A 14,965-nucleotide genomic window follows, 5' to 3' on the forward strand; every position below is an offset into this window, starting at 1 on the left:
TGGCTAAAAGATTTCAAACAGAGGGGTTATCCTAGAGGTTATTCTTATGCATTATATAGATATCCCTTTTTAGTTTATGGTGTATTGGAGTGGCTAGAGGAAAGTACCTGAAACTGTTGAACTGTATTCCAGTAGCCTTGATTCTTGAAGATGACTGTATAAAGATATAGCTTTTACAATGTGACTGTGTGATTGTGAAAATCTTGTGTCTGATGTTCCTTTTATGCAGGATATGGGCAGATAAGCTATAAAATATGGATAAAAATAAATAAATAATAGGGGGCTAAGGGTTAAAATAAATTGGGTAGATGGATTACTAGTGGTCAATGGGGGGGGTAAGGTGTGTGGGATGTACGAGTTTTTTCTTTTTTCTTTTTATTTGTTCTTCTGGAGCAATGCAAATGTTCTAAAAAATGATCATGGTGATGAATATACAACTATGTAATGATATTGTGAGTCACTGATTGTACACCATGTATGAACTGTTGGTGGGTGAAGATTTATCAGTAAAAATATTTTTTAAAAAAAGTTACCACCCACAATTGGGTGGATCACATCTCCGTGGAAACAATTAAAAAGATCCCACCCAGCAATATTGAATAAGAATTTAAGGATATGGATTTTCTGGGGCACATAATAGCTTTAAACTGGCATACACATACCTGATCAAGGCTTGATATCCAGAATATATAAAGAAATTCTACAACTCAACAGTAAAAAGACAAACAAACAACCCAATTTACAAACTGGCAAAAGACATGAATAGACATTTTTCCAAAGAAGAAATACAAATGGCTTAAAAGTACATGAAAAGATGCTCAACTTCACCAGCTATTAGGGAAATGCTTATCAAAATCACAAAGGGATATCATTCCAAAACCTACTAGAATGGCCACTAGAAAAAGAAAACTGCAAGTGTTGGAGAGCATATAGGGGAAAAAGGAACATTTATTCACTGCTGCTGCTCATGATTTGGAGATGGAGAGTATGAATCTGAACTCCACAGGAGAGATGAAAGAAGAGCCGGAGGAAGATGAGAAAATTAGAGAGGTCATGGGAGGTAAAGCTTCCTCCAAGAATAAAAAGGCGCACAGGATTGTCTCAAATTGGATGCTTGTAGGGCCAGCCACGGCGGTTCAGCAGGCAGAGTTCTTTACTGCCATGCCAGAGACCTGGGTTCAATTCCCAGGGCCTGCCCATGAAGAAAAAAAAAAAAAAAGGGATGCTGCCAGAAGAGGCCTGAAGAACATATTTGGATGAATTGCCTCCCACCCCCTATTTTCATTATCCTCATCAGCCTTGCAGAATTGGCAGTATTTATATACCATGCTGTGTGGAAGCCTCAGAAACAGTGGATCACCTCGGACACTAGCATTTTGGGGAGTCCCTTTACCTACCATCCTGTCAAGAGGGAAGAAGCCTAGAGATTCATTTCATACATGCTGTAGTTTAGCACTTTCTGGGGAATCTTGTTATGCAGCTTATTTTGGGTATTCCCTTGGAAATGGTCCACAAAGGCCATCAAGTAGAACTGGTACACCTGGTAGGAGTGATTGCAGGATCTCTTGTCAGCTCCATCTTTGAGCCACTCAAATATCTTGATGCTTCAGGAGGAGTCTATGCTCTAATGAGAGCCTATTTTATGAATGTTCTAGTGAATTTTCAAGAAATGGTTCCTGTCTTTAGAATTGCCAGACTACTGAGCACCATCCTTATAATTGTGTCAGAGATGGGATCTGCTCTCTACAGAAGGTTCTTTGGTCCTGCAAATGGGCCACTGGTGTCTTTTGTAGCTCACATTGCAGGTGAACTTGCTGGATGTCCATAGGTTACACTGCGTTTAGTTGCTTTGGTAAGACACTGCTAAAAGATCCAAGGTTTTGAATAGCAATTGTTGCTTATTTAGTTTGTGTATTATTTTCTGTGCTTTTCAACATTTTCCTGTCACCATCAAACTGACCTGCCCTAATAAAAGCCAATGAATAAAAAGAGCTACCTGAGAATAAAATCAAGAAATCTATGAACAGAGACCTTCCAGTAAAATATCAGTTAACTCACAAGCTGCAAGGACTGGTGGCAAAATGACTTAGGGTTTAAGGAAGGGGCTCTTGAATTTAAAGGGAGGGAAGAGGAAGAGAGAAAGGGGGAGTGGAGTTCAAACCAGAGACTGGGTCTTTCCCAGGTATACTGTATGCATGTGCCTGAAATCCTATAAAAGAGACTTTGCATTCCTTGGAGAAATATTCTAGAGATTGATTGATAGAATCCACAAATACTATAATATGCTGATAGTAAAAACTTTTCATAACTGTTAAAAAAAAAAAAAAAGAAGGAATTAAGTCCTGATGCATGTAACAACATGGATGAACCTGGAGGACATTACGTTGGAGGAAATAAGCCAGACATAAAAGGACAAATATGGTATGTTCTCATTCTTATGAACTAAATATAAGAAAACTCATAGAGTTTTAGAAGTTATAGAAGATAGAATTAGGAGAAAGGATGGGGGAACTGATGCTAATTTGGGCAGAATTTTTAAACGTTTGATTATAAATGTTTGGAAATGGATAGAGGTGATGATAGCACATTATCACGTGTGTAAATAACAGCACTGAATTGTGTAGGTGATTGTGTTTAAAAGGTTGACCAACGCTAAATATCAATAATAGGGTGCAGAAGGGGTATGGGGTGTTACTTTTTGGAGCAAAGAAAATGTTTTAAATTTACTGTGGTGGTGAATGCACAACTCTGTGATTTAACTTAGAGCCACTAATTGTGGCATGGATTGTATGGTGTGTGAATAAAAATGCTTTAAAAAATATATATATATATATATATATATTATATATTATATAAAATACGTATTTTATATATATAAATATATATCATATGTTGGAGATGATCGTGAGAAAATGACAGAGTAGAAGGCCATAGAATTCAGTACTTCCACCAGAACATCTACTAAACAGGCAGGAACTATCTGAAGCAACTGTTTTGAAACCCCATAGGCAGTAGAACACTGTACAGCATCCAGGAAAGAGTAAGAGGAAGGGCTGGTAAATTATGGTGAAGACCAGTCAATTGCTCTCTCCATATAATAGTTACAAATGCCCATCCCCCATTCTCATGTCAGGCCACTGTGGAGTCTAGCCCCTGGCTAACTCGCTGGTAACAGAAAGGGACATAAAATTCCTCTCCCATAAGACCAGGTATGAGTATGGCTGATTGTTGATCACAGCTTTTTTTTTTAATATGAAATATAACATATATGCAAAAAAAAACACAATAAATTTCCAAGTACATTTTAAAAAGTACTTATAGAACAGATTTTAAAGTTTGCTATGGGTTACAGCTCCGTGATTTTTCACTTTTTCTTCTAGCTGCTCTAAGACACCGGAGGCCAAAAGAAATATCAACGTAATGATTCAGTAGTCATACTCATTTGTTAAATCCTATCTTCTCCATTATACTTCTTCTTTTTCTTTTTTGTGATAACAAACACAAAAAGAGCAATAAATTTCAAAGCACATTACAACAATTAGTTGTAGAATCTCAGATCTGTAGATCTCGGAGTTTGGTATGGGTTAAAATTCCATAATTTTAGGTTTTTACTTCTAGCTGCTCTCAGGTACTGGAGACTAAAAGAAATATCAATATAATAATTCAGCACTCATACTCATTTGTCAAACTCTACCTTCTCTGTATAACTCCACCATCACCTTTGATCTTTCTTTCACTCTTTAGGGTATTTGGGCTATGCCCATTCTAACTTTTTCATGTTGGAAGGGGTTGTTCATAATACGGGATAGGGGGGATATAGGAAAAGCATGTGTGTATGCTACTAAAGTCAAGTTGATATCAAACCAAATGTTTGTTATATACTTAGGATGTTAAATTTTAACCACATGGTAACCACAAGGAAAAGCTCTGAAACATATATCCAGATAGAAAGAAGAAGGCACTTAAAATGGCATGACACACACACAAAAATCAAATAAATATAAAAGTAGGCATTAATGGAAGAATAGAGGGACCAAAAAACATATAAGACTTACAAAGGCTAAACAGCAAAATGCCAGAAGAAAGTCCTGTATTAGAGTAGTGACTTTAAATGTAAATGGATTCAACTGTCCAGTCAAAAGGCAGAGGTTGGCAGAATGGATAAAAAAATCATGTCCCAATTATATACTTTTTGCAAGAGATTTGCCTTAAATTCAAAGATACAACTAGGTTGAAAGTGACTGGAGGCAAAAAAAAAAATATGCCATGCAATTATTAACCAAGAGAGAGCTAGGGCAGCTATACGAATATGAGATAAAATAAACTTTAAATTAAGAAAAAACAGTTTCAAGGGGGTGCATGGGTGGTTCAGCGGTAGGATGCTCACCTTCCATACAGGAGACCCAGGTTCAATTCCTGGACCATGCACCCAAAAACAAACAAGCAAACACAAGGCATGTCAACAAACAACCAAGCACTCACACCAGAACAAGAAAGTTTGATAAAAACCATACCCTCTGTGCCAGTTTGAAGCTATTATGTACCCCAAAAAAGCCATGTCCTTTATTTTCATTCAATATTCCTGGATGGGGCCTTTCTGATTATTTCCATGGATTATTTCCATGTCTCCACCCATTCCAGGTAGGGTTGCTTATTGGAGCCCTTTAAGAGGGAACCATTTTGGAAAAAGCTTTAGAGCCATGAGAGCCACCAGAACCAACAGAGCCAACAGAATGGACAGAGCCCCATGGAAGCCACTGAAGAGAAAGCTAGCAGATCTCACCATGTGCCTTTCCAGCTGAGAAAGAAACCCTGAACATCATCAGCCGTCTTGAACCAAGGTATCTTTCTCTGGACATCTTAGATTGGACATTTTTATGGCTTTAATTTGGACATTTTCATGGCCTTAGAATTGTAAACTAGCAACTTAATAAATTTCCCTTTTTAAAAGTCATTCCATTTCTGGTATATCACATTCTGGCAGCTTGCAAGCTAGACTACCCTCCCAGAAGAATCATAAAATATAATAGCCAGAGAACTCTGCTCCCACTTCAGGCAAGAACAATGCCCCCTCTGTCAGCAGGAAGCAGTGATAGAAGACTGAACTCCCTCCTTCAGCACCTGTTCAGATTATGGGATAGAATTCTCTGAAAGGAGAATGAAGCAGATTAGATAGAGAAGGAATGAGGGGAGAGTGACCCTAAATCCCATTTTAAAAGTTCCTTTTGGCACCCATACACCCAGCCCCCACACACCTAGCCCTCACACAGTTAAGCATCTGAAAACAAACCAATGGGTTCCGGGTCAAGATGGCGGCTTAACAACATGTGCGTTTTAGTTCGTCCTCCAGAACAACTACTAACTAACCAGAAACAGTACAGAACAGCCCCCAGAGCCACGATAGTGACCAGACACACAGCGTACCCAGGTCTGGACCAGCTGGACCAGCTGCGAACACCCCCCAGAACCGTGAGTTCCCAAAGCTGCAGCGGCCAGCACCGCTCCCCCACAGGCTGCTTCCCAGAGGGGAAAGGAAAGGACGTTACCAGCAGAAGGGACTGGGCACAATCAAATGCCAATTGTGGAACTAATTAACAAATTCTGACTACTAAAAATAGGCTCCCAGCTTAGGTGAACCTGATCAAAGTGGAGGTTGCTCATTTTTGCCCTGGCGCCAAGGGGGCAGGACTGAAAGAAAAAGGGGGGGAAAAAAGAAAGAAACAGAGGTTTTTGTGGCTGTGTATCTACAAAAGCTTGACTGCCTCTGGATACAGTGGCAGGACTTTTCAGGCTGCAACTGCCCCAGGCATAGGCAGAAGTGAGCTCTTTTGGGGGCTTGTCTGGAGTCTATGCCTTCCCCAGGGGAGGGGTGAAGCCCAACTCAGGTGGAATCCCTCCATCAAGGAATTCAGACCCCAGGGCTTGGTAATTTGAAGCCATTAAAACCAGCCTACAACCTCTCCTCTGTCTCCACCACACCCCCAGCAGGGAGAGTCTGCCAAAGTTAAAGGTACCGCATCATCTTATGCTGGTGGGACCTGCAGTCAGACAAGCACCACACACAGGGCAGGATAAGAAAAACAGAGTCCAGAGACTTCACAGGAAAGTCTTTCAACCTGCTGGGTCTCACCCTCAGGGAAAACCAACGCAGGTGACTCTTTCCTCCTGATAGGAGGCCAGTTTGGTCTGGGAAAATCTGGCTGAGGTCAATAATATCTAAGTAGACCCTCCTAAGTGTGTGTGGGGGGAAGGCACCACACAATCAGGGCAAGAAACAAGAACTGAAAAATTCTCCTCTGTTAAACAAAACTTAAGCTAAAGGTCCAGATAAAGCTGAACGGAATGTCAAAGAACAGATAGACAACAAATTCATCCAGCAAGAAAACCCTAGATAAAAGAAGTGAAAGCAATCTCCAGAATAAACTAATTAAGGTAATTAAATGCCTAGATGCCAATAAAAAATAACAAATCACACTAGGAAAACTGAAGATATGGCCCAGTCAAAGGAACAAACCAACAATTCAAATGACATACAGGAGCTGAAACAATTAATTCAGAATGTACAAATAGACATGGAAAACCTCATCAAAAACCAAATCAATGAATTGAGGGAGGATATAAAGAACGCAAGGAAAGAACAAAGGAGAAACGGAAAGTCTGAAAAAACAAATCACAGAACTTATGGGAATGAAAGACACAGTAGAAGAGATGAAAAAAAAATGGAAACCGACAATGGTAGATTTCGAGTGACAGAACATAGGATTTCAAAACTGGAGGACAGAACATCTGGAATCCAACAAGAAACAGAAACTATAGGAAAAAAAAAAAAAGGAAAAATATGAGCAGGGACTCAGGGAATTGAAAGACAATATGAAGCGCACGTATATACGTGTTGTGGGTATCCCAGAAGGTGAAGAGAAGGGAAAAGGAGGAGAAAAACTAATGGAGGAAATTATCACTGAAAATTTCCCAACTCTTATGAAAGACTTAAAATTACAGACCCAAGAAGTGCAGCATACCCCAAAGAGAATAGATCCAAATAGACATACTCCAAGACATTTACTAATCAGAATGTCAGAGGTCAAAGAGAAAGAGAGGATCTTGAAAGCAGCAAGAGAAAAGCAATCCATCACATACAAGGGAAGCCCAATAAGACTAGGCACAGATCTCTCAGCAGAAACCACAGTGGCGAGAAGACAGTGGGATAATATATTTAAACTATTAAAAGAGAAAAAATGCCAACCAAGAATTCTATATCCAGAAAAACTGTCCTTCAAAAATGAGGGAGAAATTAAAACATTTTCAGACAAATAATCACTGAGAGAATTTGTGACCAAGAGAGCAGCTCTGCAATAAATACTAAAGGGAACACTAGAGACAGATACAAAGAAAGAAGAGAGAGGTGTGGAGAAGAGTGTAGAAAGGAGGACTATGAGTAAAGGTAAAAAGAAGGAAAATTAGATATGACATATCAAATCCAGAAGGCAAAATAGTAGAAGAAAGTACTACCCATGCAGTAATAACACTGAATGTTAATGGATTCAACTCTCCAATCAAAAGACATAGTCTGGCAGAATGGATTAAAAAACAGGACCCATCTATATGCTGTCTCTACTCAAAGGACACGAGGCCAAGGACACAAATGGACATTTACACACCAATGTTTATAGCAGCATTATTAACAATTACCAAGAGACAGAAACAGCCAAAATGTCCATCAACAGACAGTTGACTAAACAAACTGTGACATTTACATAAGATGGAATATTATGCAGCTGTAAGACAGAATAAAGTTATGAAGTATGTAGCAACATGAATGGACCTTAAGGACATTATGCTGAGTATGATTAGCCAGAAACAAAAGGACAAATACTGTATGGTCTCACTGATATAAACTGACATTAGTGAATAAACTTGGAATATTTCCTTGGTAACAGAGACCATCAGGAGATAGAAATAGGGTGAGATATTGGGTAATTGGAACTGAAGGGATACAGATCGTGCAACAGGACTGAATATAAAAACTCAGAAATGGACAGCACAATATTACCTAACTGTAATGTAATTATGCTAAAACACTGAATGAAGCTGCATGTGAGAATGATAGAGGGAGGAGGGCTGGGGACATAAATGAAATCAGAAAGAAAGATAGATGGTAAAGATCGAGATGGTATAATCTAGGAATGCCTAGAGTGTATAATAATAGTGACTAAGTGTACAATGTACTAATTTTTAAAATGTTTTTGCATGAGGAAGAACAAAGGAATGTCATTATTGCAGGTGCTGAAAATAGATGATAATTAATACTTTAAAATGTCACCTTATGTGTGAGACTAAAGCAAAAAATGTTTGTTATACAATTTATATTTTGACTAGAGCATTTCCTAATATAACTCATGCAGATAGTTTGATTGAATGTCAGAAGTACTTGGAATCTCAGGTAGGACATCAGATTTTGTTGGTTTGTCCAGAGTGATGCCCCGATGAATCCCAGAGTGATTTGATTAGTGACTGGAAAAGTATTTGCAAGCCCCCTCCGGGGAATGGTGAGAGTGGGGAGAAATTCAACTTCCCCAAGTTGAATTCTTAATATTCTCACAAGCAGTGTGGACAACCAAAGCTATAGGCTGAGCCCCCAGTCTTGGGGTTTGTTCATATGATACTTAACCGCTCAAAGGATAGGTCAAGTCTACTTAAAATTTAGGCCTAAGAGTCACCCCCTAGAGAGCCTCTTTTGTTGCTCAGATGTGGCCTCTCTCTCCAGCCAACATGATGAGCAGTCTCACCACCCTCCCCTTCTCTGCGTGGGACATGACTCCCAGGGGTGTGGACCTTCCTGGCAACGTGAGACAGAGATCCTGGAATGAGCTGAGACTCAGCATCAAAGGACTGAGAAAAACCCTAGAATGAGTTGAGAATTAACATCAAGGGATTGAGAGAACCTTCTCAACCAAAGGGGGAAGAGTAAAATGAGACTGTCAATGGCTGAGAGATTCCAAACAGAGTTGAGAGGTTATCCTGGAGGTTATTCTTATGCATTAAGTAGATATCACCTTGTTGTTCAAGATGTAGTGGAGAGGCTGGAGGGAACTGCCTGAAAATGTAGAGCTGTGTTTCAGTAGCCATGTTTCTTAATGATGATTGAACGATGATATGGCTTTCACAATGAGACTCTGTGAATGTGAAAACCTTGTGTCTGATGCTCCTTTTAGCTACTATATATCAACAGAAGAGTAGAACATATGGAATAAAAATAAATAATAGGGGGAACAAATGTTAAAATAAATTTAGTGACCCGTGCCCACTGCTCTTGGAGAAGGCACGGATTTTCCTGGGGTAATGACTTTCACACCACAGGATAGAATATGATGGTGACCAGAAGCCGGAAGGAGCTAATTGTGAAGGTTGAGTAGATCTGACAAAGGAGTCTGGAGTTTTTTAGTAGAGCGGCTCCAGCGTTATCAGCTGGTTCCCTCAAAACCTTCTGCCTTTGTTTCTGTAACATGGCCTGGCATTAAATTCAGAAGATTATAAGAAGTAACCACATCCTTGGTTCATTTTACTAAGGAAGCAACATCTGGCACCCAACGTGGGGTTTGAAGAAGAAGAAGAAGACTCCAAGACAATATTAAGGAACCAAGGAAAAGTCTCTGTTAGAGGGATGTTTGTCCAGCCAATAGAAGAGGACTCGAGTCATATTGATGACGGAACCTTGGTTTGGATTCCCTCGAAGAGAATAAAACCAACATATGCCGACCCTGATGAAAATAACTAAATGGATAATGTACATTATAGGACATATTACTTTAATTGCTGAAGGACAGCATTTATGTTGCAGGAAAATGAGATGATTATAGCAGCAAGGAGAAGAAGAGGTATTTGGCTGCCAGTGTGGATGTCAAGGTCCTGGCAATTCTCTCCAGAAACACAAGTCCTGATTCATTTGGCAAAAGAATATCTGAAAAGGACTAAGAGACGAATTGGACTCATTATTGCAGCTGTCATTGGAATCATTGGAAGTATCACAGTGGCTGCAATCGCTGGAAATGCATTGCATCGAACTATACAGACACAGCGTTATGTTAGAGAATGGCATAAAAATGCCAGTGAACTGTGACATAGTCAATCTCATATTGATGAGCAAATTAATAATAGACTAAATGATATAGAGATGGCTTTGGTTCATATTAGAGATCAAATGTATAATTTAAATTTTTTATGAAGTTTAAAATGTGACTGGAATGAGAGCAGTTTTTTATTACCCCTTTTAAGATATAACCTATCTGAAATAGAATGGGAAAAGGTAAAGAGGCATCTTTTGGGGCATTCAGATCATTTAAGTCTTGATATTTTAGAATTACAAAAAAGAGGTTTTAAATGTCTCAGAATAATTTACATATAGCCCACGGAAATGATATTATACAAGCACTTACCCAAGAGCTAAAAAATCTTAATCCTATTTGCTGGTGGAAATCCCATCATTTTTTGACTACTATAGGCTTGGGTTTGGGGCTGTTTATACTCTTTCTATTCCTCCTCAGTGGTGGTAAACAACAAATGATCAAAGTCAGAGAGCTTGACTGGTAGCCAATAACAGGTAAGACCCTTCCTTCAGAGGTTAAGGGCAACCTAAGACTGGCACAGTCACTAAGCAAAGCCACACTAACAGTGTGATTCTTGCAAAAGCCCTTGGCTCCCTCCCGAATCAAAGTCAGAGAGCTTGACTGGTAGCCAATGATGGGTAAGATCCTTTCTTCAGAGCTTAAGGGCAACCTAAGACAGGCACAGTCATTAAGCAAAGCCATGCTAACAGTGTGATTCTTGCAAAAGCCCTTGGCTCCCTCCCGAATCAAAGTCAGAGAGCTTGACTGGTAGCCAATGACGGGTAAGACCCTTTCTTCAGAGCTTAAGGGCAACCTAAGACAGGCACAGTCACTTTGGCTATTAAAATAAAAAGGGGAAAATGTAGGAGCCAAGGGATAAAACAAGACCTGCAGAGTTTGTTGGGAGCAACTGGTTTCAGGGTGTGGCAGTAAACTGTGGAGATTATCTGCTTTATGTAGAACAGTCTGGGAGGAAGAGAATGTTTGTTTACCCCAAATGGTTACATTAAGTGTGAAGAAAGATAAGCACTCTGTTCCCTCAGGATATGCATGCATGCCTTTTGTCACCCTGCAGTATATAAACAGGATCTGGTTAAGAAAAAAAAAAAATAAAAAAAAATAAATAAATTTAGTTTGAAATGCTAGTGGTAAATGAAAGCGAGGGGCAAGGGGTATGTATAATCTTTTTTTTCACTGTTATCGTTTGATTTCTTTTCCTGTTTTCTTTTTATTTCTTTTTCTAAATTGATGCCAATGTTCTAAGAAATGATGAATATGCAACTATGTGATGATATTAAGAATTACTGATTGTATATGTAGAATGGAATGATATCTTAATGTTCTGTTTGTTAATTTTTTTAATTAATAAAAAAGTTTAAATAAATAAATAAAAGAAAACAAACCAATGAAAAAAGTGCAGCACATCAATCCCTTATTAGCATAGTCAGAGGAGCAAGGGCCCCTCTAAATCCTTATAATGCAAGGATTCTGACCTCAGACTGCTTCTCCTCCTTTGGAGAATGCCTGTGCTCATCTTCAAGCATATACCTTCACCACACATTAACGTTTTGAGCTGGGCTCTCCAGCATCCAGGAGAGAATTCCTGGAGCTTTCTGGCATCCAGCCAAGAACTCCTGGGGTTCTCCAGCATTGAGCTTATTAAACTAGTTTACTGTACATATTGACTAGTCCTCAAAGTCTTTCCTGAGACTGAGTCAAGAACCCTCACAGTGCCAGCACTTTGTTGAAGTCCTGATTTCTCTGAGAACTCCTGGGGCTGTCAGGCTTCAATATGATACCATCCAGTACACCAATATATGCATCCTAGGAGTCCAAGAAGGAGAATAAATAATGAAAGTGGCATAAGGAACAATAAAGAAATAATGACAAAGAACTTCCCAAATTCAGAAAAAGCTGTGAAAATGCACATCCAAGAAGCTCAGAGAACACCAAACAGGATAAACATGAGGAAATATATCCTGTCCTATATGAGTACACTACCAAATGTAAAGGACAAGGAGATTTCTGAAAGCTTCAAGAGAAAAGCAATTTTATATACAAGGGAGTCCCAATAAGATTAAGTACTAATTTCTCACTTTAAAAAAACATGGAGACAAGAAGACAGTGGTGAGGGGTAAGGGGTATAGTATGTATAATTTTATTCATTTTTTTATTTTTCTGTTTTCATTTTATTTCTTTTTCTATTGTCTTTTTATTTCTTTTTCTGTATTGATGCAAGTGTTCCAAGAAATGATCATGATGATGAATATGCAGCTATGTGATGATATTGGGAATTACTGATTATATATGTAGAATGGAATGATCATGTTAAAAAAAGAAAAAATAAAATAAAATAAGGCAGTGATCTGAAATACTTAAATTGCTGAAGGAAAACAACTGACAACCAAGAATTTTATATCTGGTTAGACTCTCTTTCACTAACTAGGAGGAGATTAAGATATTCTCAGATAAACAAAAGCTGAGGGAGTACATCACCACCAGAGCTGCCCTACAAGCAATACTAAAGGGAGTTATTTGGACTCAAATGAAAGGATACTAAACAGTGTTTCAAAGGAGCATAAAAAATAACGATCTGCAGTAAAAGTAACCATTTGAGTAATATTAATCAAAGTATCATATTGTATTGACTGATATCCAACTTCACTTCTTACAGGTGCTAAAATAGAAGAAGTATTTTTGATAAATCTATGTTTTGGGGCATAAAATATACAAAGATATGTTTTAACAAGTACAAAACAATGGCGGCAGGAATAGAGGGGTTTAGGAAAAGAAAGTGTACATGGTATTTGTACTAGTTTGAATCTCTTATGTACTCCAGAAAAGACTATGCTTTTTAAATCCATTCTTACGGGGTGGGACCTTTTGGTTAGGCTCTATCAATGAATTGTGACCCAGCCGACTGCAGGTGGGTCTTAATCCTTTCTATAGTCCTTTGTGAAGAGCATAAAAGATGGTAAAAGCCCAGAAAGCTTAGAGAGAAACAGCCTGGGAGAATCTAAAAGGAGCCACAGGAGCTGAGGGAGACAGCCATTGAAATCAGAACCCAGGGGAGAAGGAGAAGCAGACATTGCCATGTGCCTTCCCGTGTGACAGAGGAACTCTGGATGTCAGCAGCCTGTGCTAAGAGAAGGTATCTTCCTCTTGATGTCTTAATATGGACATTTTCATGGTCTTAGAACTGGAAATTTGTAACCTAATAAATTCACATTGAAAAAAGTCCAACCCATCTCTGGTATATTACATTCCCGCAACTATAGAAAACTGAAACATTAATGAACTTGTGATGGTATCAAATAAAATATAAAAGCTATTAAAAATTTATTTTACTTAAAAAATTACAAGAGGGCGGGCCACGGTGGCTCATCAGGTAAGAGTGCTTGCCTGCCGTGCCCGAGGACCTGGGTTTGATTCCCGGTGCCTGCCCATGTTAAAAAAAAAAAAAAAAAAATTACAAGGGACAAAGACGGTCATTATATACTGATAAGGGGTCAATTCAGCAAAATGTAACAATTATAAATGTATATAGGCCTAACAACAGAGCTCCAAAATATATGAGGCAAATAAATACTGACAGATTTGAAGGGAAAAACGGATGGTCCTACATTAATAGAAAAGTATAATACATCACTTTCAATAATGGAGAGAACATTTAGTCAGAAGATCAATAAGGAAATACAAGACTTAAATGATGCTCTAAACCAACTAGACTTAGCCAACACACATAGGAACACTTCACACAACAACAGAAAACACATTCTCCTAAAATGCATATAGGTCATTCTCCAGGATAGACATGTTAGGTCACAAATCAAGCCTCAATAAACTCAAAAATATTTAAATCATACAATGAATCTTCTCCAACCACAACGGAATGAAGCTAGAAATCAATAATAGAAGGAGAAATGGAAATTAAACAACACGCTCTTTAACAATCAATTGGTTAAAGAATAAATTAGGAAATATCTTGAGGCAAATGAAAATACAATGAACCAAAACTCATGGGCTGCAGCAAAAGCAGTGCTGGGAAGCAAATTTTTAGTTCTAAATGCTTACATTAAAAAACAAAGTAAAAAAAAAAAAAAAAAAAAAAACAGAAGAAAGACTTCAAATCAGAGACCTATCCTCAAAAATAGAAGTAGAAAAAGAAGAGCAACTAAACCCAAAGTTAGCAGAAAGAGGGAAATAACACAGATTGGAGTGGATATAAATGAGATAAAGAGCAACAACAAAAAAGAATCAATGAAACCAAAAATTGGTTCTTCGAAAGTATCAATAAAATTGGCAAGCCTTTAAGCCAGACTGACAAAAAAAAAAAAAAAGAGAGAGGATACAAATAACAAAAATCACAAATGAAAAGAGAGACATTACTATCAACCCCCCAAAATATAAAGGACTATAAGAGGATACTACGAATAACTGTACCCCAATAAATGATATAAGCTAGATGAAAAGCACAAACTCTTAGACACACAAATATACATACTGACTCAAGAAGGAACAGAGTTCTCAACAAACCAATTATAAGTAAAAAGATTGAATCAGCCACCAAAAACCTCCTAATAAAGAAAAGTCCAGGGCCAGATGGCTTCACAAGGGAATTTTTCCAAACAAACCAAGAATTTATTCTAATTCTGCTCAAACTCTTCCAAAAAAATGAAGAGGAGGGAACACTCTCTAAGTCATTCTACAAAGCTATCATTACCCTCAGATCAAAGCCAGATAAAGATACTATGGACCAATATCTTTTATGAATATAGATATACAAATCTTCAACAAAATACTAGCAGACCTAATCCAACAGCACGCTAAAAGAATTATAGACCATGATCAAGTGGGATTTA

General features: G+C 38.2%; 1 long non-coding RNA gene and 1 pseudogene across 1 annotated transcript in view; one reads left to right on the top strand and one right to left on the bottom strand.

Annotated features, from left to right (window-relative positions):
• Positions 1–14,965, bottom strand: part of LOC143668849 (uncharacterized) — an 83,282-nt gene that overhangs the window by 49,061 nt on the left and 19,256 nt on the right. The gene's annotated exons all lie outside the window — the stretch shown is intronic.
• On the top strand, positions 979–1,959 carry LOC143668697 (rhomboid-related protein 2 pseudogene; annotated as a pseudogene).

The sequence above is a fragment of the Tamandua tetradactyla genome, chromosome 25 (genome assembly GCF_023851605.1).
Source record: "Tamandua tetradactyla isolate mTamTet1 chromosome 25, mTamTet1.pri, whole genome shotgun sequence".
In the NCBI taxonomy this organism is placed as follows: Eukaryota; Metazoa; Chordata; class Mammalia; order Pilosa; family Myrmecophagidae; genus Tamandua; species Tamandua tetradactyla.